Source organism: Neofelis nebulosa, chromosome 11 (assembly GCF_028018385.1).
Source record: "Neofelis nebulosa isolate mNeoNeb1 chromosome 11, mNeoNeb1.pri, whole genome shotgun sequence".
In the NCBI taxonomy this organism is placed as follows: domain Eukaryota; kingdom Metazoa; phylum Chordata; class Mammalia; order Carnivora; family Felidae; genus Neofelis; species Neofelis nebulosa.
The window spans coordinates 18073460-18095069 of NC_080792.1; the positions used below are offsets into that span (position 1 = coordinate 18073460).

Genomic DNA, 21610 nt, shown 5'->3' on the forward strand with positions numbered 1-21610 from the left:
CTCCTTGGGGTTCCCGCGACTTAGTTGCCTTGCAACATTTGCTGTGTGAAGCACTCAAAGAACGTTCTCGTGTCGATTACTCGGCTTTCTCCTAGCATCAGGACGAGAACGATGTCCTTACCAGCGCTCAGCATCCTCAGTGAGAGAAGAGCCGTCACACAGAGGTGTGTTGAGGTCCAAACGAAGGCATGTAAGTGTGGCCACTGGATAGCGTCTGTCATCTTCATAAAAATCACAGTTATTAGACTTACACGAGGGCAGCAAGCAAGATCTATAGGCATGCACCACGACCCGTAATAGCAAACAAGCAAGCAATGGGAACAATCCTCGTTTCTGTTGTCGGTAGAGCCGATGGACAGAGAGATACCCATAACGGAATGCTACGTGGCGATCAACACACTACTGTGTTCGACCACGCTAAAATAATCGAAGCAACACGTCGAGCTAGGGAAGCCAGACGCAAAAGAGCACGTACGCTGTGATTCCACTTGTAGAAAGTTCAAAAACATGCAAAAAACTAAAACATATATGCTCGGGTATATCATTGAAGATAAAGCTACGAGGAAAAGCAAAAGAATGATTAGCATAAGCTTCAGAATAGCGGCTACCATTTTTTGAAGTAATGAGTTGGTAAAAGGCCAGTACAATTTAGGATTTCCATTTCCCCACGACAATTGTTCTCATTGCCTTAAAGGACTTTCAGGAAGGTCAGATGTAATAACCGCTGACGTATCGGTCTGATTAAACATTAATTTTCTAGTTCCAGAGGTGGAGCCCGAATTAGGTTCTTTTCCCCGTGGATGTGAGGACTTTACTCAGCAACACTGACTCGCAGAATATGTGAGCTTCATTGCCGCATATTCTTGTCATGTTGGCACCCGGGGCATTAGATACGGAGGCTCTCCAGTAAAGGAGGGCATTAAGGACTCAAATTTCTCCTGAATCGAGCACCAGTTAGTACGAGCTGAGTGCAGAAAAGGGGGTGTGTGATCTCATATAACAGCTTAAGTGTCCTCCAAGAAAGCTGGATCCCATCCTGTCTCATGAGAAGAAGACCAGCCCGGGGTCAGGAGGTCTTAATGGGTAGAAAAGCAGTGGACCATCCAGGGACCCAATAAAGAAAGTCATGTTTCAAAACAGCGTGTGTTTTGACAGGGTCTAATCCACCATTCCTCTAAGAGATACCAGGAACCCCTTATCGAGACAGGTGGAAAGTGCTTTGAAAAGAATCTAGTAAATCACTTACCCAGCATCTACTGAGTACTTACTAAATGTCAGTCGCTCACTGCTCTAGGCTCTTTATAAATATTAGCCCATTAATCCTCCTAATAACGGTAGGAGGTGGGTAATGTTATTACCCCGTTTTACAGAGAAGAAAACTTGCCCAAGGGAGTACTGAGTAAACAGGGGCTGGAATATGGGCTCCGGGGTCCAGTTCCAAAGCCCAGGCTCTTAACCACCACCCGGGGCTGCCTCAGGGTCTCCAGCAGCCCTCACAGTGCCTTCTGACTGTTCTATGGCTCAGGAGTTCTAAGGTCACCTGTTTCACTGGGCAGAGGAAGGGTCTTGCTCAATTTTCTCAGACAGTAGATGTTGGCTTGTTTTCATAGAATTTAACTACTGGCCTGGAGTCAGCAGCTGAATTTGCATAGTCCAGAGAGCCAGCCCCAAGCAAATGCCACTTGTGGCCCTCAGAGCTAGGAGGATTGTCCCTCCACCCTGGTACAGACTTTCTTACAACAGCCCCAGGGACAGAATCACAAGAAAGTACCAGAGACGGGATTAAAATCTGCATTAAAACGATCAGTCGAATCCAGCAGAGGACCAAAGGTCAGCAAGAAACGGTTCTCAGCCTTGAGTATTTGTGGACAACTCCTTCCAGGCCCCCACCTGTGAAATGAAAAGTGATGCCTCCGTATCCCCTAGAGAGCTTTGGAAACAATAGAGTCTTCTCCTCCCAACCCCCCAAATTCCGATTCAGTACAGAAAGCTAGGGACAAATCGGTCTTGAATGATTCAAGATTATCGGGTTTTAGCATATACCAGCCTCAGAGGAAAGACAGAGTTCCGCACTACTGTGAGATTTGCATTAATGACACAATTAAAAAAAAAATCCTACCAAATGTCCACAGTTTTATAGAAGTTGATGTGACCGTTGGTTAGGGGCAAACAGAAGGTTAGATCCCCTTCTCTTATAAAAAGATATGGTTTTAAGTTGTGGATGGCCAGGAAAAGGAGTTCTTTTTTCTCTCTCGCGTCATGGCTCACGTATCAGATAAACACCAGGCACCGGGTCCTCTTAAGGGGAACTCCGCCGATGACGGATGTTCTGTCATCCCCACTTTACAGGTGAAAAGTGAGATTAGGGGGAATAAATGAATATTTTGCCAATGATCACAAAGCTCTGAAGGTCTGTCAGACACTAGATAAATACATTTCCATAGACACTTCCCAAATTTTTCCACTTATTCATTCACGCGTCTTCAGGTGCAGACTACGTACATCCATCCACTCATTCAACAGATATTGACTGAGCCATTTGTTTTTCCGACTACTGAGAACATAAATAAGTGTCAAGTATCCTCACGCACAAGGTTTCTTCCTGCTTGATTCGAAGCCCATTTTAAAATATCCCCCGTTTTTTCTTTTTAAAAATTTTTTACTTATTTTTGAAAGAGACACAGAGCATGAGTGGCGGAGGGGCAGAGGGAGAGAGAGAGAGGGAGACACAGAATCCGAAGCAGGTTCCAGGCTCTGAGCGGTCAGCGCAGAGCCTGAGATGGGGCTCGAACCCACGACCTGTGAGATCATGAGGTGAGTCAAAGTCGGACACTTAACTGACTGAGCCACCCAGTTTTTTTCAAAATTAGGGACCTTGGGGAGAATGGAAGGATGCAAACTCTTTGCAAATGAACTTGGGCAAATCCTGACTCGTAACTAATAAAAAAGTAATTCTGCACTTCCGAGCATCTGTCTTCATTCTACAATCAATACAATTTTTCCTTGACAATTTTTAAAGAATATTAATAGGAATATTAATATTAAAAGAAATCTTGAGAAAGGAACATTGTTACAAGCAAAATTCAGCTTTAAAAAAAGACAGAGAGGGGTGCCTGGGTGGCTCAGTCGGTTAAGCGTCCGACTTTGGCTCTGGTCATGATGTGGCAGTCTGTGAGTTCGAGCCCCGTGTCGGGCTCTGCACCGACAGCTCAGAGCCTGGAGCCTGCTTCGGGTTCTGTGTCTCCCCCTCTCTCTACCCCTCCCCTGCTCTCTCTCTCTCTCTCTCTCTCTCTAAGAAATAAACATTAAATTTTTTTTTCTTTTAAAAACAGAGAGGGATGCCTGGGTGGCTCAGTCAGTGAAGTGTCTAACTCTTGATCTCGACTCAGGTCATGATCGCGGGGTCATGGGATTGGGCGTCGAGTGAGGCTCTGCACTGAGTGTAGAGCCTGCTTGGTATTCTCTCTCTATCTCATTCTGACCCTCCCTGCCCCATCCCATGCTCGCGCGCACATGCGTGCACCCTCTCTCAGATTTAAAAAAAAAACAAGATTGAAAAAGAAAAGAATTAGAATAGATATCCATGTTTCAAAACCCCTTTTCTCAAACAGTATTGATGAGAGTGGGCTCCAGTCATAGTTAATGAGTAACAGAAATGTACATCACTCAGTCCCTCCCCTCCCCTTACGTATCCAGAAAAAACTGGGGTAGCGTTGTCCATCTAAACCGCTATCATTTTAATTGGTTTAAACATTTATTATTAAAACAACTTTCAGAACAAGTTACATAATTCAGATTGTCTTCACCCGCCCTTTATTGCCCGATGCAAAAACTTTCCATAGCTGCGTGTACCTTTAGCATTTCGAATGGGAATGCATAAGTTTCTATGACTGTCCTCAGTCTATGTACAGTTTGGTGATACTTCAAATTTCACATATTTTTCCCAAGTCCCTTTCAAAGGTGTGGCTGAACAAGGGCTTTGTTTTGGATAGCTGCACAATATTACCAGATGCCATCATTTAAAAACAAAAATGAAAACAAAAAAACACTGACCCGTGGAGTTTAGCTCTCAAAGTTTCCTTGGAAGGCATTTGAGCCAAACGTCCTATTGTACACCTGGTAAAGCTGAAGTCCAGAACCGGCTCACTCCTTTGCCCATGGCTCCCTCCCTGCATGCTGCTTTCAGAGCTCTCCTTGAGAACCGTGTCCCTCTGGCTTCCCCAGCGGGGAACTGAAGCCAGGAGAGGGAGGAGGGGAGCGGTAATGAGCAAGCCATCTGAGATCATCCATGCTGGGCCTCTGCAGCATGGTGGTATAGATTGGGGTGGGCGTTGGGGAAAAGAGGCCACACACACACACACACACACACGAACGCATGCCTGTATGCACCCACTCTTGCCACAGGATCCCAGTTTACTTAGACAAGAAAACAAGGGGTTAGACAAAGTGAGGCACGTATATACACAGGGGCAGGCTCTATGCAGAGGCAGCATACCCCTGTGCAGCTTTTCCTGGGTTCCCTTCAGGGCGTGTAGCCATTGTTAGCTGAAAAGAAAAGTCGAGAACTTCATTCTCTCAGACTCTCAGATATATGTGACAGACCCCTAACGTCATGGAATTATAGTTGGGGGCATGCTGGAATCATGGCTGGAGGGGCATAGAGCTGCATGGCTGCCAAGAAACAGTGTGCAGAATAAGAAGGCAGGTCATGGGTAGAGTCCCAGAATCTGGAGTCTAACTTTGAAAAGCCCTTTAAATGGTTCTGACGGGCATGCTGATTTGGGAAACACCGATGTGGCTCGCCTCCTTCCCGGGGTGGGACTCACTTCTTATGCACCCGGGAGCTTGACTTGAATGGCAGGGAGGTAGGGAATTAATTCTTATCTTCAGTTTTGTTCAAGTTTATGTAATAAACGTGGCTGGGATAACAGGAATTATATAATAAACGGTTTGTTAAACTTTCCATTGGCTCAGTGTGGCCTTCTAGACATACCTTGTTGGGAAGGATCCAAGCTCTGTCAACAACTAGCTTCCTCCTGAAACTCACATCTTACTCTTCAAACTAGCTGACACACTACCTTTCCTGCTTTCCTCTGGGTTTCTGAGGGGAGTGCCCTCAACCACCCCCATTTCCTTTCTGTATTTCCCGCTATTCTTTCAAGACTAAGTTCTGGTGCCATTGTTTCCGGAAAACCTCCCCTTACCCCTGTGGCCTGAGTTAGGGGCCGCTCTGTGGCTCCACAACAGCCTATGCTCACCTCTAATGCTGGAGGAGGAATAGATTTGGGGAAGTAGAATCAAGACCTCAGTTTTGTACACGTTACATTGGAGCCTTGGAGCACTCCAGCATTTGGAGGTCTAGAAGAAGGGAAAGACCAGTAAAGGATGTTGGGGAAGAATGACCCAACGCTGTCCATAACTGTTTCCGTCTCGGCTTGTACATCTCATTCACGCCACGTCCACAGCAGTCTTCCTGACTGGCATCAGAGGGGCCCCGCTGCACACAGTGATTCAGGAACCCAGCTGACAGAGGCTTTGTCACCTGCCACGGTGACTTTCAAAGTCCCCCTGGGCATCCATCCATCCAGAGCCAGATGGAGAAGGGCAAGGTAAAGAAGGCCCTCCATAACACTCTTAGCCTGGGACAGACTCTTGTCACTTCTGTTCATATTCAATTGCAGGACCTAGTTTGTGCCCTGACCTCGGTGACAAAAGGGTCTGGAAAATGTAGTGCCTCGCTGAGCAACTGCCTCCCAGAAACATGCTTCTTTATGGGAAAGGAAGCATGAGTCATGGGTGGACATCCATCCGACTGTGAAACGGGCATCACAAGAGCTAACAGAAGCCAGCAGCTCAGGAAGCAGACAGTGAATACTCCCGTCACTTAGATGAGGGCTGAAGGTTTCCTGATGGTTGATGGAGCGCTCTGGGGGGAGTGATGGAGTCAGGCATGGGAAGGGAGTAAATGTGTATACCCCCTCACAAATCAAAGTGCAAAAAGCATGATTTTTATGTATTTCCCCCCGGAAGATTGGTGGATTTTGTTTAATTTATCCAGGATTTTGGGTTGCAGTGATGTATCTGATTCTGGTCTCTCTCTACCATTAAAACGAGCAACAAGCAATCAGAGCCTTCCCAAGCTAATGCCGAGAGGGCCAGACAATTTTCTGATCTCAACTATTTCCACAGTTCAGATCTTGCCACAGACCCAAGGATTTAATTCTCCTAGCTACCAGCTCCCTCTTCATGAAAGCCATTATCTTCAGTCGCCTTCTCTGATCCCTTTGTAGGAAAATCCCCACTTGTCCCGTACGGTGGCCATTAGCAATTTGAAAATTTACCCCTGAGAGTGTTGCTTCTACAGAGAGGAGCCATTCGCAGCCCATTTATGTACCCTTTGTTATTAAAAAAAAAAAAAAAAAATTAGGTCATTGGCCCCTGTCTTTACTGCTGAAAGTGGATTGACCATTAGCAGGAAAATATTAGGGGCTAAGTGGAATCAGTTGTAGACCATTCTCAAAGACCATTAGCTTTGCATTGGGTGGGGGAGGGGCAGTTGGTGTTGACTATTTATTGTGTAGTTCAATTGCCTGCATCTTTCCCCTAGAGGTTATAAAACCTTTGAAAGCAATGAGGGTAAGTTTTAGAAGACGCATGAAAATATACAAGCAAGATGGAGATAGGGTTAGCTAATAGGAGGAAGAGTTGATAGCAAGGGCTTTATTTTACTCCTGATCAGGCTGATTTAACTGCCTTCTGAGTCCGTATGTTATTTCCCTTCCTGTGAGCTTTAGAGTTAATCATAAATAATGTGCATCCATTCATTTCGCCCTAAACGCAAATATCAGTCCTGGAACAAATATTTAAATAGCACCAATCAGAACCTTTTATGTTCTTTTATCAAACCCCAAAGTAAATACAGCTTCAGAAAATACTTTCTTTTCTGCAAATGTCATTCTGAAATCTAGCTCACAGGCTATACGGGGTTTTAACTTAGCCTCTGGCTTTCCCACGGAGGAAACAGAGGCTAGGGCAGTTGGGATGGGTTCAGTTGGGATGGAGGTACCATTGGAAATAAAACCCAGGTCCCTCAACTGTTGGCCTTGTGCTCCGCTCCCCTCCCTCCCTAAGTGCACCCATTCATTTCATGGGGGGATGGGGGGAGTTTACAGTAAAAGCCAAATCCACAAGACTGGCTCCTGTCCCTCTCCTGGTTTGACAGGGAGAGGGGACATTAAAGGAAAACGGGCATCTCCTCTCATTGCCACAGAGGGGAAGATAGCAACCTGTCCATTCCTGGCTTGGAAGGAAGGGACAAAATCCATTGCTTCCTAAGAATTGGGCAGAGTGGGAGTCCCTTTTCGCTTGAATGCTATGAGGAAGGATGGGGTGGGGAAGAAGAGGGAGAGGAGGAAGAGGAAAAATCCCTTCTTACAGGAGAATGGATAGGGGCACTCATTCTCTACTAGAACCTGAATTTATCTGTCCCCCAAACCCCGATCTGTCCCCTTCTCTGCAGCACCGCTAGCCCTAGTCCAGACCACCATCACTTGGCATCTGGCCTGGGGCAACAGACTTTCAAATTGACTTCCCTCTTGGCTTGCCTCCCCCAATCCAGCAACCACACCGCAGCCCCGCTGAACTTTGCAAAATGGGGGTCTGATGACTCCCTGTGGGAAATCTCCACCAGAGCAGGAAGAAGCCCACACTTTACCGCATGACTCCCGAGGTGGTTGGTGATCTTACTTCGGCCTTATCTCTTGTCACCCCTCAATGGAACTTCCCAACAGACACTCTCTGGCCCCTAGACCTCGGCCTTGGCTGGTCCTGCAGACTGGAGCATTCTCTCTCCCACCTACTCTCGGCATACTTGTTTCACATTTGTCTCCCCCGATACCTCGTAAGCACACGGGGGCAAAGTCACATCTTTCTCTGCCATTGTTGTACTCCCAGCTTTAGCATAATGCCTTGGACTTCGAAGGTCCTCTGTAAACGTACAAAAATTAAATGAACAAGCAAGTGGCGCTCTACCTGTCTTGCAAAGCTCACAACGGAAGTTTCTTCCACCAGGGAGCTTTCTCGTGATTCCCAAAGTATAGAAGGTGCCAACCCATGTGCCCCCACATACCTTACGCCACCACGGCACCTCTCACACTAAGGTGTCATCGCCCAGCTTCTCTGTCTCCCCCTCCCGCCCCCCACCGGGCCAGGTGCTGAGCTCTGGGGGCACAGAGAACATGTCAGTCTGGCCCACTGGGCTATGGCACCACCTACCTGAGGGCCTGGCAACGCATTCATACCCAACGTTTGTCAAATGGGTGGTTATACGCCTAACTCTTCTGATTCCCAAGTTGGAGCCAATGTGTCTGCTTTCAAGAAGAGTGGGAAACATAGTGTCCCCATCACTGTCCTCCACTTACTGTTCATTTCAGGTTGGGCTCTGTGAGAAGCACTCCACACACGTCATCAGGTAGGTCCAGGTCCCGCCAGCTTGTGAACACGGCTGAGGATGCTTGTCTCCTTATTTCCCAAATCATCGTGATTTTTTTTTTTTAACGTTTATTCATTTTTGAGACAGAGAGACAGAGCATGAACGGGGGAGGGGCAGAGAGAGAGGGAGACACAGAATCGGAAGCAGGCTCCAGGCTCCGAGCCATCAGCCCAGAGCCCGACGCGGGGCTCGAACTCACGGACCGAGAGATCGTGACCTGAGTCGAAGTCGGACGCTTAACTGACTGAGCTACCCAGGCGCCCCCAAAGTATCGTGATTTTGATAATCACTTCCTCCAAGTACCAATGTCTGTCCAACTGTCTTCTTCTGTTTGCAGGAGCTCTTGCCTTTTCTAGTGTGTGAATCTTTACCTCTCTCTCTCTCTCTCTCTCTCTCATATGTTCTCTGCTTCTTTATGTAAAGCTAACATAAATTATTATTTGGCTTTGGGTAAATTATTCAACTCTCCTTTCCTTCCGTCACTATACATTGGAGGGAATACTACTACCTTAGAGGGTTATTGTGAGAATTAAAGAACCTCATACATATACAACACAGAGAACCACATATTAAGTTCTGATGCTGGTGCTGCTGGTGCTGTTGCTGTGTGGACCAGCCTTCCTTGCCCCAGCTCAGTCTCACGGGAAGCTTTCTCCCCCGGAAGCAGTCAGCAAAGAGAGCCAGCATCTCTGCCTGCGTCCAAACTCCCAGGAGATCCAGCGCAGGGCAGGCGTTTAATTGGCTACGGTAGGGGTCTGGGGCAGGGGGTAGAGATAAAGTGCAGGACTATATTACCTGTTATGAGCTAAATTGTGTCCTCACCTACCCCCAATTCACAGGTTCAAGCCCCAGCCCCCAAGGTGATTGAATTTGGAGATAGGGCCTTTGCGGAGGTAACTAAGGTTAAATGAGGTTGTCTGGGTGGGGCTCTCACCCAACAGGACTGGGGTCCTTACACGAAGAGGAAAAGACACCATGGTCGAGCACCCACAAGAAAGACCGTGTGGGGACACGGGCAGAAGGAGACCATCTGAGAGCCGAAGAGAGGTGTCAGGAGAAAACAAACCTGAAGACACCTCGATAGCAGACTTCCGGCCTCAAATGGGGAGAAATCAACTTCTGGTATGTAAGCCCCCCCTGCGGGCAGTATTCCGTCGGGCGGTTCTAGCAAAGTCCTACACGACCCCAGGACAGTTGTTGGCTCTCATCTGTTTTGTGGGTTTCGGAGTGTGGTTCTCACGATCTTAGACCGACAGAAAGAAGTTTCCTTCTAAAAATAGCGCCTGGGACGAGGTAAGTGAACTGCAAATGACAGCTGTCATTTTGCCGCTGCTGTTGTGTCTGTTGCTGGCGGTGGTCACGTCGTCACAGTTAGGCTCCTCGCGGAGATGAAGGGGTTGCTCAGACGGCTCTATAGCCTAGAAGGTCAGACACCCTCAAAAGAAAGCCAGAACTATGTGTCCTCCACACACAAGATTTGTGTTTGAGGTATAATTGGTATATGACATTGTATTAGTTTCAGATGCGCAACCTAATGATTTGATATTTGTGGCTACTGCAAAATGGTCACCATAATAAGTCTTGTAACACCCGTCATTATGCACGGTTGCAGAAATTTTCTTTTGAGAACTTTTAAGATCTACTCTCTTTGCAACTTCAAATATATAATATTGTTAACTATACTCACCATGCTATATGCTACATCCCCAGGATTTCTTTTATAACTGGAAGTTTATGCCTTTGACCCTCTCCACCCATTCTCCTGCCCCCCACCACCTCTGGCCACCATCAATCTATTCTCTGTTTCTATGGGCTCTTTTTTTGTTATTGTTTTTCTTTCCATTTAAAAAAAAATTTTTTTAACATTTTATTTGTTTTTGAGACAGAGAGAGACAGAGCATGAACGGGGCAGGGGCAGAGAGAGAGGGAGACACAGAATCGGAAGCAGGCTCCAGGCTCTGAGCCATCAGCCCAGAGCCCGACGCGGGGCTCGAACTCACGGACCGCGAGATCGTGACCTGAGCCGAAGTCGGACGCCCAACCGACTGAGCCACCCAGGCGCCCCTCTTTCCATTTTTATATTCTATTTTTGAGAGACAGAGACAGAGAACGGGCAGGGGAGGGGCAGAGAGAGAGGGAGACACAGAATCTGAAGCAGGCTCCAGGCTCTGAGCTGCCAGCACAGAGCCCAACTCAGGGCTCAAACTCACGAACTGCAAGATCATGACCTGAGCCGAAGTCAGGCACTCAACCGACTGAGCCACCCAGGCACCCCCTCATTTTTATATTCTACATAGGGGTGAAATCATATGGTATTTGTCTTTCTCCAGTTTATTTCTCTTAGTATAATGCCCTCAAGGTTCATCCATGTTGTTACAAGTTGCAGGATTTCCATATTTTTTATGGCTAAATAATATTCTATTCTATATCTGTATCTATATCTATATATCTATATCTATAATAGATATATTATATCTAGATATATATCTCAGTGGACTCTTCCATTGTTTCCATCTTTTGGTTCTTATAAACAATGCTTCCATGGACGTGGAGGTGCATATGCTTTTTTGAATTAGTATTTAATTTTATTCAGATAAATACCAGCAGTGGAATTGCTAAATCACATGGTAGTTCTTTTCAATTTCTGGAAGCGCCTCCATGCGGCTTTCCATAATTGCACCAATTTACATTCCCACCCACAGTGTCAAAGCTTCTCTTTTTCTTCGTATCCCCGTCAACACTTATTTTTCGTCTTTTGGAGAATAGCCATTCATTCTAACAGGTGCGAGGAGTTATCTCCTTGTGGGTTTTTTTAATTGAAGTGTAATTCACATAAAATGTTATGTTAGTTTCAGGTGTGCAACATGGCGATTCAACAACTGTATACATTACTTAGTGCTTGCCACAGTGTTCTCACCGTCTGTCACTATATAGCAGTAGCACAATATTATTGACTGTATTCCCTATGCTGTACTTGTCATCTCCGTGACCTATTTATTTTATAACTGGAAGTCTGTACTTAATCCCTCACCTGTTTCACCTTTCCCCATCACCTCCCTTCCTCCCTCCCCCACCCGCAACCATCAATTTGTTCTCCATATCTAAAAGTCTGTTCGATGTGGTTTTGATCTGTATTTTCCAGGTGATCGGTGATATCGAGCACCTTTTCAGGTTCCTGTTGGCCATCTGGATGTCTTCTTTGGGAAAATGTCTATTCAGATCCTCTGCCCAGTTTTTAACCGATTGTTTGTTGTTTTGCTAATGAGTTGTATGAATTCTTCATGTCTTTTGGATAATAGCCCCTTATCAGATGTAGGATTTGCAAATGGTTTCTCCCATGCAGTAGGTTCTCTTTGCATTTTGTCGGTGACTTCCTTTGCTGCGCAGAGCTTCTCAGTTTGATGTGGTCCCACACAAGAATTTTTCGATCTTGAAATTCCATGGGAAATTGAAAATGATTTGTTTGAATTCAAAGTTAGGGCTGATGAGAATGAAGATAGTAAAAATGGGGAAAGCGTTTAGAAATGAAAGCCCGATGGTAATGGTGAGCAAGGGTGAGAGGAAAAGACTTAAAGGTGAAAGTTTTGGAGCAAACAAGGAATAAAATCACCTTAGGTAAATAATTGATAGAAGTTTATTCACTGATAGAAACATCCTGTATATTTCTCATATCAGTGTAACAAAATACTTTCTGTATAAATTTTTTTTTTTTTTAGGCAAACAAAAGGTCTACTCTCTTCCCTTTTTCATTGTAACAAAGCACTGCTGGCCTTGTGAGTCACTGTGAATTATGTGGACCTTCTGCTTGCCTCAGAATCTTGCCATCATTTCTATGTTGTTCTATGAGAAAAGTATGCTTGCATTCCAAATGCGTTTGGGATCATAGCATGTCTATAAATTGGGACAGCTGATTTCCAGTTTTAATAAGAGGCCGTGGTTCCTGCCAACACTCAGAGGCTGGTGTATCATGTCCCGTAATTAGGAAAAAATAAACTATCCGGTCACAGCTGAGTTGAAATTCATTCTCTGCCTCGTAAATGTGTTCTACATGCGGAAGGCTAACTTCACCCCTGTTAAACTCTGTTAAACTCTGATTAGTGAGCTTTCCTCTTTAGTTTTTGTGTATTCCAAAGTTCCTACAACAATCTCTATCTCATTCTTGCGATCAGAAAAGCAATATAACAAATACTTTTTAAAAAGAGGGACTCTGGAGTTTTCTTTCATGTGATTGAAACGTAAATAAATCCATCTGGCACTGAGAAGATTTCATTTATTCCTACCTCTCTGGAGCAATGCCACAAACTTCATTTGTAATGTACCAAGTTTATCTTTGGATGGAGAATTGCGGAACAATGGGGAGGGCAGGTGTCCTTTATTTACGCATAATCTCATAAACTTCAACTTATTCTGTGCCCTGTTATCACCAACACCTGCATGACGGGCTGGGGCAAACAAAAGAGGCTTTCAGGGGCAGAAAACTATCCTTATAAAACTCCAAAGTCAAAGTTGCGTCTTTGTTGAGTGCACTCAGCTAGCTGTGGATTTCTTTTCTCAATCATAAATAATTCACACAGTTCATGAACTTAAAAATGTGAAACACTTTGCAGTGAAAACTTTTTGGGTCCTTCATCTGTACGCTTTTCATCTCGGAGCCCTCACAGGTCGCTAATTGCTTTTTTCAGTTTCAGGGACATTCTTCCAGAATTTCTTTAGGCATGTATGAGCATATAAGATCTCGTGTATATTTTAAGCTGTGGATAATCTAAGGAACACTAGTAGAAATGATCTTCTTCCAGGAGTTTTTCCTTTTGCGTGTAGGAAAAGTTATTATAGTGAACCTTATATGGTTTTAATTTTCTAGCAATAGTACAGACAGCCGTGCCTACTAATTAGTGCTTAGCTAGGCATCAATAGATCTGCCTTTAGTTTAAAATATGACTCTGGGGCACCTGGGTGGCTCAGTCGGTTAAGCGTCCGACTCTTGGTTTCAGCTGAGGTTATGATCGCGTGGTTCACAAGACCAGGCTCCACATTGACTCTGAATCAGGCTCCCCTCGACCCCTTCCCTTCTCTCTTTCTTTCTCTCTCTCTCAAAAATAAATAAACTTAAAGGGGCGCCTGGGTGACTCAGTTAGTTAAGCATCCGACTTCAGCTCAGGTCATGATCTCAATGGTTCGTGAGTTCGAGCCCCGCTTCGGGCTCTGTGCTAACAGCTCAGAGCCTGGAGCCTGCTTCAGATTCTGTGTCTCCCTCTCTCTCTGGCCCTCCATGCTCGTGCTCTGTCTTAAAACTAAATAAAACATTAAAAAGGGGTGGGGGGTGCCTTGGTGGCTCAGTCGGTTAAGCATCCGACTTTAGCTCAGGTCATGATCTCGTGGTTTGTGAGGTAAAGCCCTGAGTTGGGCTCTGGGCTGACAGCTCAGAGCCTGGAGCCTGTTTCGGATTCTGTGTCTCCCTCTCTCTGTCTCTCCCCTGCTTGCACTCTGTCTCCTTCTCTCTCAAAAATAAATAAACATTTCAAAAAGTTTTTAATAAACTTAAAAAAGTAAAAAACAAATAAAATATGACTCTGAACTATAGTTCTTTGGGCTTCAGCTGAGAAAAAGAATGTGCATCTATTACTATGAAATGGGGGTAGATGTGCCCGTGCCCTGAGAAGTACAAGCTCCCAAAGAGAAGGAATCGGTGATTACCTTTACGTGGACTATGGTGTCTTCTAATCTTCTTTAATAATAAATGAACAGCCTTAAATTGTGGCTCAAGACTATTAAACTAAGTTTGCAAAGCAGGACACAGCTATCAGGTATAATCTGTAAAATGAACTCATTAACCAACCTTCTTTTATTGCTTGCAAATGTCACTACCATTAGCCAAAGTTTATTGAACCTCCGTAATGTGCTTTCTACATCCAAAGTGAGATGACTGACTTGGGAGAGATCTCTGGACATCTAGGATGTCTGAAAAGGCCATTGGTAACCAGCCATAGAAGAGATAAATGGGAATTTGCTACAGAGGCAATGGTGGCGTGCCCTCTTTCTCTCAATATATCTGAGGACGCTCATTTAATTCAATAGAATTTCACAGCCTTGTTTTGCATAAATCAATATTAATTTATAGGTTATATTTTAAAAGCCTTGTCCAGTATCTTTGATCAATGTAGTCTATCGAAAGCATTTGCCTCATTTGCTTTCTTATGTATTTGTCTAACTTTATCATATATAATATACATTCCATGATATATAAATATTATAAATGTATTTACATTTATTAATGTATAAGCATATGATAACGTTATAGATACATATTTCTAAACATTTAAAACTAAGTTGCAGAATCAGGCTCTAATCCTTAAAGATTAAGTATGATTATTTCCTAAGAACAAGGACATTCATTTAAGTAATCATAATATAATTACTGAAATCAAAACTATAATCTTGAAATAATTCCATTATCTTGTTTGTGGATCTTATTCAGATTTCACCAATGGTCTCAAAAATGTCCTCCTGTAGAGTAATTTTTATTTTTCTAGGATGGAATCTAATCCAGGGTCACTCAATGCATGTGGCTTTCATGTCCCCTTAGTTTTCTTTTCTTTTGTTTCTTAACTAATTTTATTTTATTTTAAGTAATTTCTTTACCCAACGTGGGGCTCAAACTTACAACCCTGAGATCAAGAGTTGCTCTCTCTACCCACTGACCCAGTGAGGCCCCCCTCCCCTTTCTTTTCATTAAGATGGAACCATTCCTCAGCTATTGTCTTTCATGATATTGGCATTGTTGAAAAATATACTTATTCTGTAGAACGTCCCCCAGTTGGTGTTTGTCTAGTGTTTCTTTACGATTAGGTTCAGGTTATAAAAACCGAGAAGAATACGATACAACTGATGCTATTATCCTCTTAGTCCTTTTAATTTCAGTCTTTCTGGTGCGTGTAGTGTCATTTTACATCGCAGTTGTTGTTGTTGTTGTTGTTGTTGTTTTCCTTGGAGACTCTATTTTCAAATAATCTCTACACCCGACATGTGGCTCGAACCCACAACCCTGAGATCAAAAGTCTTATGCTCTTCCAACTGAGCCAGCCAGGCACCTCTACGTTGTAGTTTTATTTTATTTTATTTTATTTTATTTTATTTTATTTTATTTTATTATGTTTATTTATTTGTTTTGAGAGAGACAGACAGAGGCACGTGAACAAGTAGGGCAGGGGTAGAGGGAGAGAGACAGAATCCCAGCAGGCTCTGTACTGTCAGCACAGAGCCCGATGTGTGGCTCGATCCTACAAACTGTGAAATCATGACCCGAGACGAAATCAAGAGTCAGATGCTTAACCAACTGAGCCACCCAGGTGCCCCTACATTGTGGTTTTAGTTGGCATGTCCCTCATGACTAGTGAGGTTGTACATATTTTCATGCTTCTTAGCTATTTGGATATCCCTTCTTTCGCCCAATTTCCCCCCTTATTATCTCTTTCTTGTTGAATTATATGGGTGTTCGGCATATATTCCCAATACACGTTCTTCTTGGTCTGTGTGTCACAAATATTTTCTCCCACTTTGTGGCTTGCTTTTCACGCTCAAGGAAATTTATTAAACCTTTTATGTTTAAAACATTGTGTTCTGCTGTAAAAATCCTTCCCTATTGTTTATATTATCTTCTACAAACACTGTTGTTTAGCCTTGCACGATCTATGATCAACCTGTTATTAACTTTTGCATATGGGGTAAGGTAAGGTCAAGTTTCATTTTCTTTATATGAAGGTCCAACTGCCCAGCACTGTTTATTGAAAAGGCCATCCTCTATTGCTCTGAAGTGCTGTCCTTGGCCTAAATCCATTGTCCATGTTGCATGGTCTTTCCTGGAGTCTCGGTCTCTTCCATTAGTCTCTATCCATTGTTACCCCAACGCCATCCTACCTCATTGTTTTAGTTTCGTAAGTCTTGATATTTAGTGAAGTATGGCCTCCATCTAATTTTTCAATAATACCTTGTCTATTCTTAGTCCTTTGCATTTTGATAAAATATTTAGAATTGGTTTGTTAAATTCTGTGATGAAAGAAAGAAAAACACTGGGAGTTTTGATCAGAATTGCATCACTGGAGAGAATTGACATTTTTACGATATTGATTTACCAATATATGAGTATGGTTTATCTCTCCATATACTTAGTGGGGTGTGTGTGTGTGTGTGTGTGTTTCTCTCAATAATGTATTACAGTTCACTGTGTAAAAACATCATTTGTTCATTTGCACATCCTTTGTTAATTGTATTCCTACATATTTGATTCTTAGCTTATTAGGATGTGGGAATGCAATTAACTTTTCTTTTCTTTTAATTTTTTTAAAGTTTATTTATTTTGAGAGAGAGAGAGCGTGTGTGCACACAGGAGGGGCAGAGAAAGACAGAGAGAGAGAAACCCAAGCAGGCTCTGCACTGTCAGCATGGAGCCCAGTACAGGGCTCAAACCCACAAACTGTGAGATTATGACCTTAACTGATGCCAAGAGTCAGATGCTCAACTGACTGAGCCACCCAGGTGCCCCTGCAGTTCAGTTTTAAAATAGACATTGTACATGGGTCACCTGGGTGGCTCAGTTGGTTAAATGTCTGGCTCTTGATTTCAGCTCAAGTCGTGATGTCACAGTTCCTGGGATCAAGCCCTGCATCGGGCTCAGGGCTCACAGCATGGAGCCTGCTTGGGATTCTCTGTCTCCTTTTCTCTCTGCCCCTCCCCTGCTTGCGTTCTGTCTCTCCCTCAAAATAAATAAATAAGCACTGAAAAATAAAATAAAATAGACATTGTATGTAGCACACTTGCTGAACTCAATTAGTCTAAATATTTACTTGTATATTCCTTTGGCCTTTGCAATTGATAGAATCTTCGAATAATGTCAGTGTTATTTCTTCTTACCTAAATTTTGTTTCCTATTTCCCTATTCTTTATGGCCTGCCTGGGGCCTCTAGCACAGTGTTGAACAGACTTGGTCACACTGGAAATCCTTGTGGCACCATGGAGCTACGCCTCTGAGATCCCCCTTCAGAAATGAGCCTGATGTTGGGAGTGTGGTTAGCTCACAGCCTCCGACTGCAGGCGGCTTCAGGATCTCCTCCAGCTTCTGAGCTGGGGCCAAGCAGTTCCAGAGTGGCTTCCAGCCAACAAGTGAGCATGGCAGTGGTGGAAGGAGTCACTTATTTGGGCAGCCTGGGGTTCCCCTATGGGAAATCTTTGAGACACAGCTCCCCATTGGGTTGGTGGAGATATCCCCAGAGCTGCACTGCGATCGATCGGAGGCTGCTCCCGTCTCTTGTTCGTCCCTCCCCTCTCCTACCACATGCGTCAGAGCCACACTGAAGCCTGCGGCTTTCTCTGCCCAATCCTGCTCCCTCTCGATCTTTCACAAGCGTCACCTCCAACAAGTACATTGCACTTCGAGATCCATCTTGGCGTCTGCTTCTCAGAGATTAGTCAGCACACTTTGCCTTATTCTCAAAACCAAAAGAAAAAAAGTTTTAACATTTAATGATTAATTATGGTGTTTAGTATAAGCTTTTTGTGAATGCTTATGATCAGATTAAGGAAGTTCACTTCCTGGATTGCTAGAAGCTTTCTTTTTAACCATAAATGGGTGAACTTAAGCAAAACCCTTTCTACGCCTGTTGAGGTGATTACGCAAATAGTTTTTCTCCTCTGTTCAGTGAATACAGAGAATTACAGTGGTTGATTTTTGACTGTGAAGCACATCTTGCTTTCCTGGGGGGAAGAGTAAGTTGGTCATTATGTATATTGGCCTTTTGCGTATGGCTGCAATCTGTAAATATTTTGTATAGGATTTTTACATCTAATGTTCCTGAGTGAAATTAGCCTGGAATTATCCTTTCTCATAATGTCTTGTCCAATGTTAATATCGAATTTATACCAGGCTCATAAAATGAGGTGGGGAGTGTCCTCTCCCCCAGCATAAATAGTTTATTGTGAACATTCTAATGTCGCACTAGGGGACTCGAGCGTTCACTCAGGAGTACTCTGCATGGGGGGGCCAGGAGTGTACTGAAAATATAGCGTGTGAAAATACGGGTTGCTGAGGAGCAGACTTCATGCCATAGCCTTGGTCAGCTAAGCTACGTTGGGCAGGAACAAACTAGGCCAGGCCAAGAACGCTTAGTTCTCCTTTGGCCGGCCCACACCTGGTTTCTTGTCCTTCCTCATGCTTCCTCATTCATGATCTTGTTGGGGAGAGGGAGGTACGAGGAGGCAAGAAGCTCTTTAGCTGCCAGCCTGATGCTACCAGCTGAACATTGGGTTCCCAGTCTGGTCTTTGGCTGGGAAGGCGTCCAAGGACTTGGACCTTCATTGTAGTATCTTCAGACTGGTTGGCAAGACAGACATGGCCCTGCCCTGGGGCTGCCCTCCCTCTGCGGCGTCCAAGAGTTGCTGCGTGTAGCAGAAGGTGCAAGCAGCATGTGGCCTATGGCCTGCATGCCACCGAGGGGCCAGTAAAGAGCTTCCTTCATGATGCACTTGACCCCGTAGAAGTGCATATCATAGGAAATGGAGTACGTCCCATCATGAGTTGCCGTCACTCTCAAACAACCAACGAAGTCCTGTGGGTTAATTTTGTACCGGTCAAAGGTTTTGCAGGCCACTTTGATCTTCTTGGCAGTCTTATGGGAGGGGGAAATTAGTACCCGGTCCCTTGCATCAAGACAAGCATGGGGTTGGCACCTCTCAAGGGTTTCTCCCAGGCTTTCAGTTTTCTCCCCCCTGCACGTGGGACCTCAGCTGCTCTGATGGGGACTGCTATTTCTGCCCCTTCTGGAGGACCACGGACGCTGTCTTGTCTGTCAGGGTTTGGAAATACTCTTCTGTCTTTACTCTGCTGTCTTCCTCCAGCACCAAGAAGAGGGTTTGTCTGCCAGCATCAGGGTGTCCCTGACCTGGAAGGAGATCTTCAAGGTGTCACAAAGCCCTTCTGCCTGCTCTGGTTGGCACTGCCGACTCTGCAGGGCCCCAGACCGGGCTCCAGCAGCTACAGGGTCACCACCCATGCGTCACTGCCACACATCTGCTGAGGGACTCGAAGTAGAAAAAGTTGAGGAACTTCGTGGCCTATTCCAACCTCATCAGCCAGACTGGGTTGGGCCACCCCCACAGCCTCGTCACCTCCCCACCATAATGCCTTTGGGAAGTGTTTCCTCTTATTAAAGTCTGGAAGAGATTGTGTAAGCCCAGAGGAGGAGGAAAAGGAGAAAAAGAAGAACACATGAAGTAGGGTTCCATTTATTAGCGTTTTTAAAACAGGCAAAAGTAACCTATCCTGCCCAGTAATGCATACGTTGCTGAGAAAGCTGTAAAGAGAAGCAAGATGTCCACCGCAAGTGTCAGAACGGTGGTCTTTAAGGAAGTGAGGAATTATTATCTAGGATGGGCAGACAGAAACTTCTCCAGTGTTAGCTGTATTATTGACCTGGGTGGTGGTTATGCAGAACTTTGCTTTAAAATTCTTTGGACCAGGGATAATAAGTCTTCTTTAAGCCATAGTCTTTCAACGATGACCTACGGGCCAAATGCAGCCTGCTGCCTGTTTTTATAATAAAATTTACTGGAACACGACCACATTCATTATGCGCTTTAGTGCTGCAAACAGACCAGAGAAGTTCTGGCAAAGACTGGATGCCCTGCAAAGTGAAAAATATTTACTACCTGGCCCAGAGGAATTCATAAAACACGAGCATAGTTTCAACCAGAGGTGGTTTTAACCTTATATAGAAATTGTATGCACTCTTCTGTACAGATGGCCTATTTCACAGTTTTTTAAAGGAGCAGAAAAAGAGAAGAAAAGAAAGAATGGGATTGGTGCCTAATATGGTTAATATTTATTCATTAGTTTATATAATCTTTATTTTGAAGACCCACTCGGAGAATATGATTCAAGGATTATTTAGTGTCATTAACTAAAACCCATTTATGCTAGTTCACATAAAGGGAGATTTATTATATAGAAACAGGACCCCCAGGAACCCAACTGAGCTTCGAGATTGAGAATACCAACTCCAGGCAGTTTCTCTCTCTCTCTCTCTCTCTCTCTCTCTCTCTCTCTCTCTCTCCTGGTCACCACCACCTCCCTGGCCTCTCATCTTTGCTACTGTCCCCAAGTGGTGATTTCACCCCACGATTTGTTGGCATTCTAGTTGGTCCTTTGCAGACCATTCTCTCAATCCCTATATCCAAATTCAGAAGAGACAAGCTTCCTGCCCAACTCCAAATTCTTGGAGCAAGTGGAATGTCTTCCAATTTAGCAAGTGGAATGTGAACTGGACCCTGGTCACATGGGTCCAGTTCACAGTGATGGGCAGGTAGGGGTAGCTTGTCTGGCCTGTGGAAACAGAAGCATTTCTAAGAAGGGACTGTGGGTGGGGAGCAATCATTCACACATGTAACAAAATAAGACAGGAACAAGGATGGGCATTGCATGGGGGGGCAATAAACAATAGGGGGTGAGTGATAGATGCTGAAAGGTATTGCAGGATCCTTTTAAAGTGTGTACAAGGATTCGTTTGCACTTGGTATTGAGAGTCTTTATAAATACTTTTAAGCCCTTGAAATAGAAGGCCAAATTTGGGGGCAGGGTGGAAGAGAATAGTGGATTCGTTAGCAAAAAAAACAAAAACAAAAAACAGTTGAAAAGGAAAGGCAAAAGCTAACCCTGGAAGAAAAGCCTTTGAATAAGACTGATTTGCAAAGGAGCACAGGGGAGTATACGCACTTAAATGGTTCTTACTTCAAAATAGTAGTCCTAGGAGCTGTGCGTTTGCGATCAACACAGTGGAAATCAGAACTGTGGAACTCTTAACTGCAGTACTCATGCTGGGCTCTTTACACATGCAGAGGAGAAGTCGGCTAACCCACCTTGTACTTAGAGATGCAAATGAAACTAACTGGAACCCTAGCCCTTCACAGTGGGGTGGCTGTGGTGCCAGTTTCCAACCTCCTCTAGCCCACGATCTGCAGCAGGGTTTAATGGTTTCCTCGGATGGCTCTGCCACGACTCCCCAGGTGAGAACAGAAGTCACCTGATAGTCAATTGGAGGGTGGAATATATTTCATAGGCAATGGACTAGGTTT

At 44.5% G+C, this 21610-nt stretch overlaps 1 non-coding gene and 1 pseudogene across 1 annotated transcript; both read right to left on the reverse strand.

Moving 5' to 3' along the window:
- Positions 1-15504: 15504 nt before the first annotated feature.
- Positions 15505-15577, reverse strand: TRNAK-UUU (transfer RNA lysine (anticodon UUU)). The gene has a single exon. It is a non-coding gene; the product is annotated as a tRNA-Lys (tRNA).
- Positions 15578-18835: 3258 nt separating this feature from the next.
- On the reverse strand, positions 18836-19422 carry LOC131489764 (lipid transferase CIDEC-like; annotated as a pseudogene).
- Positions 19423-21610: the final 2188 nt, after the last annotated feature.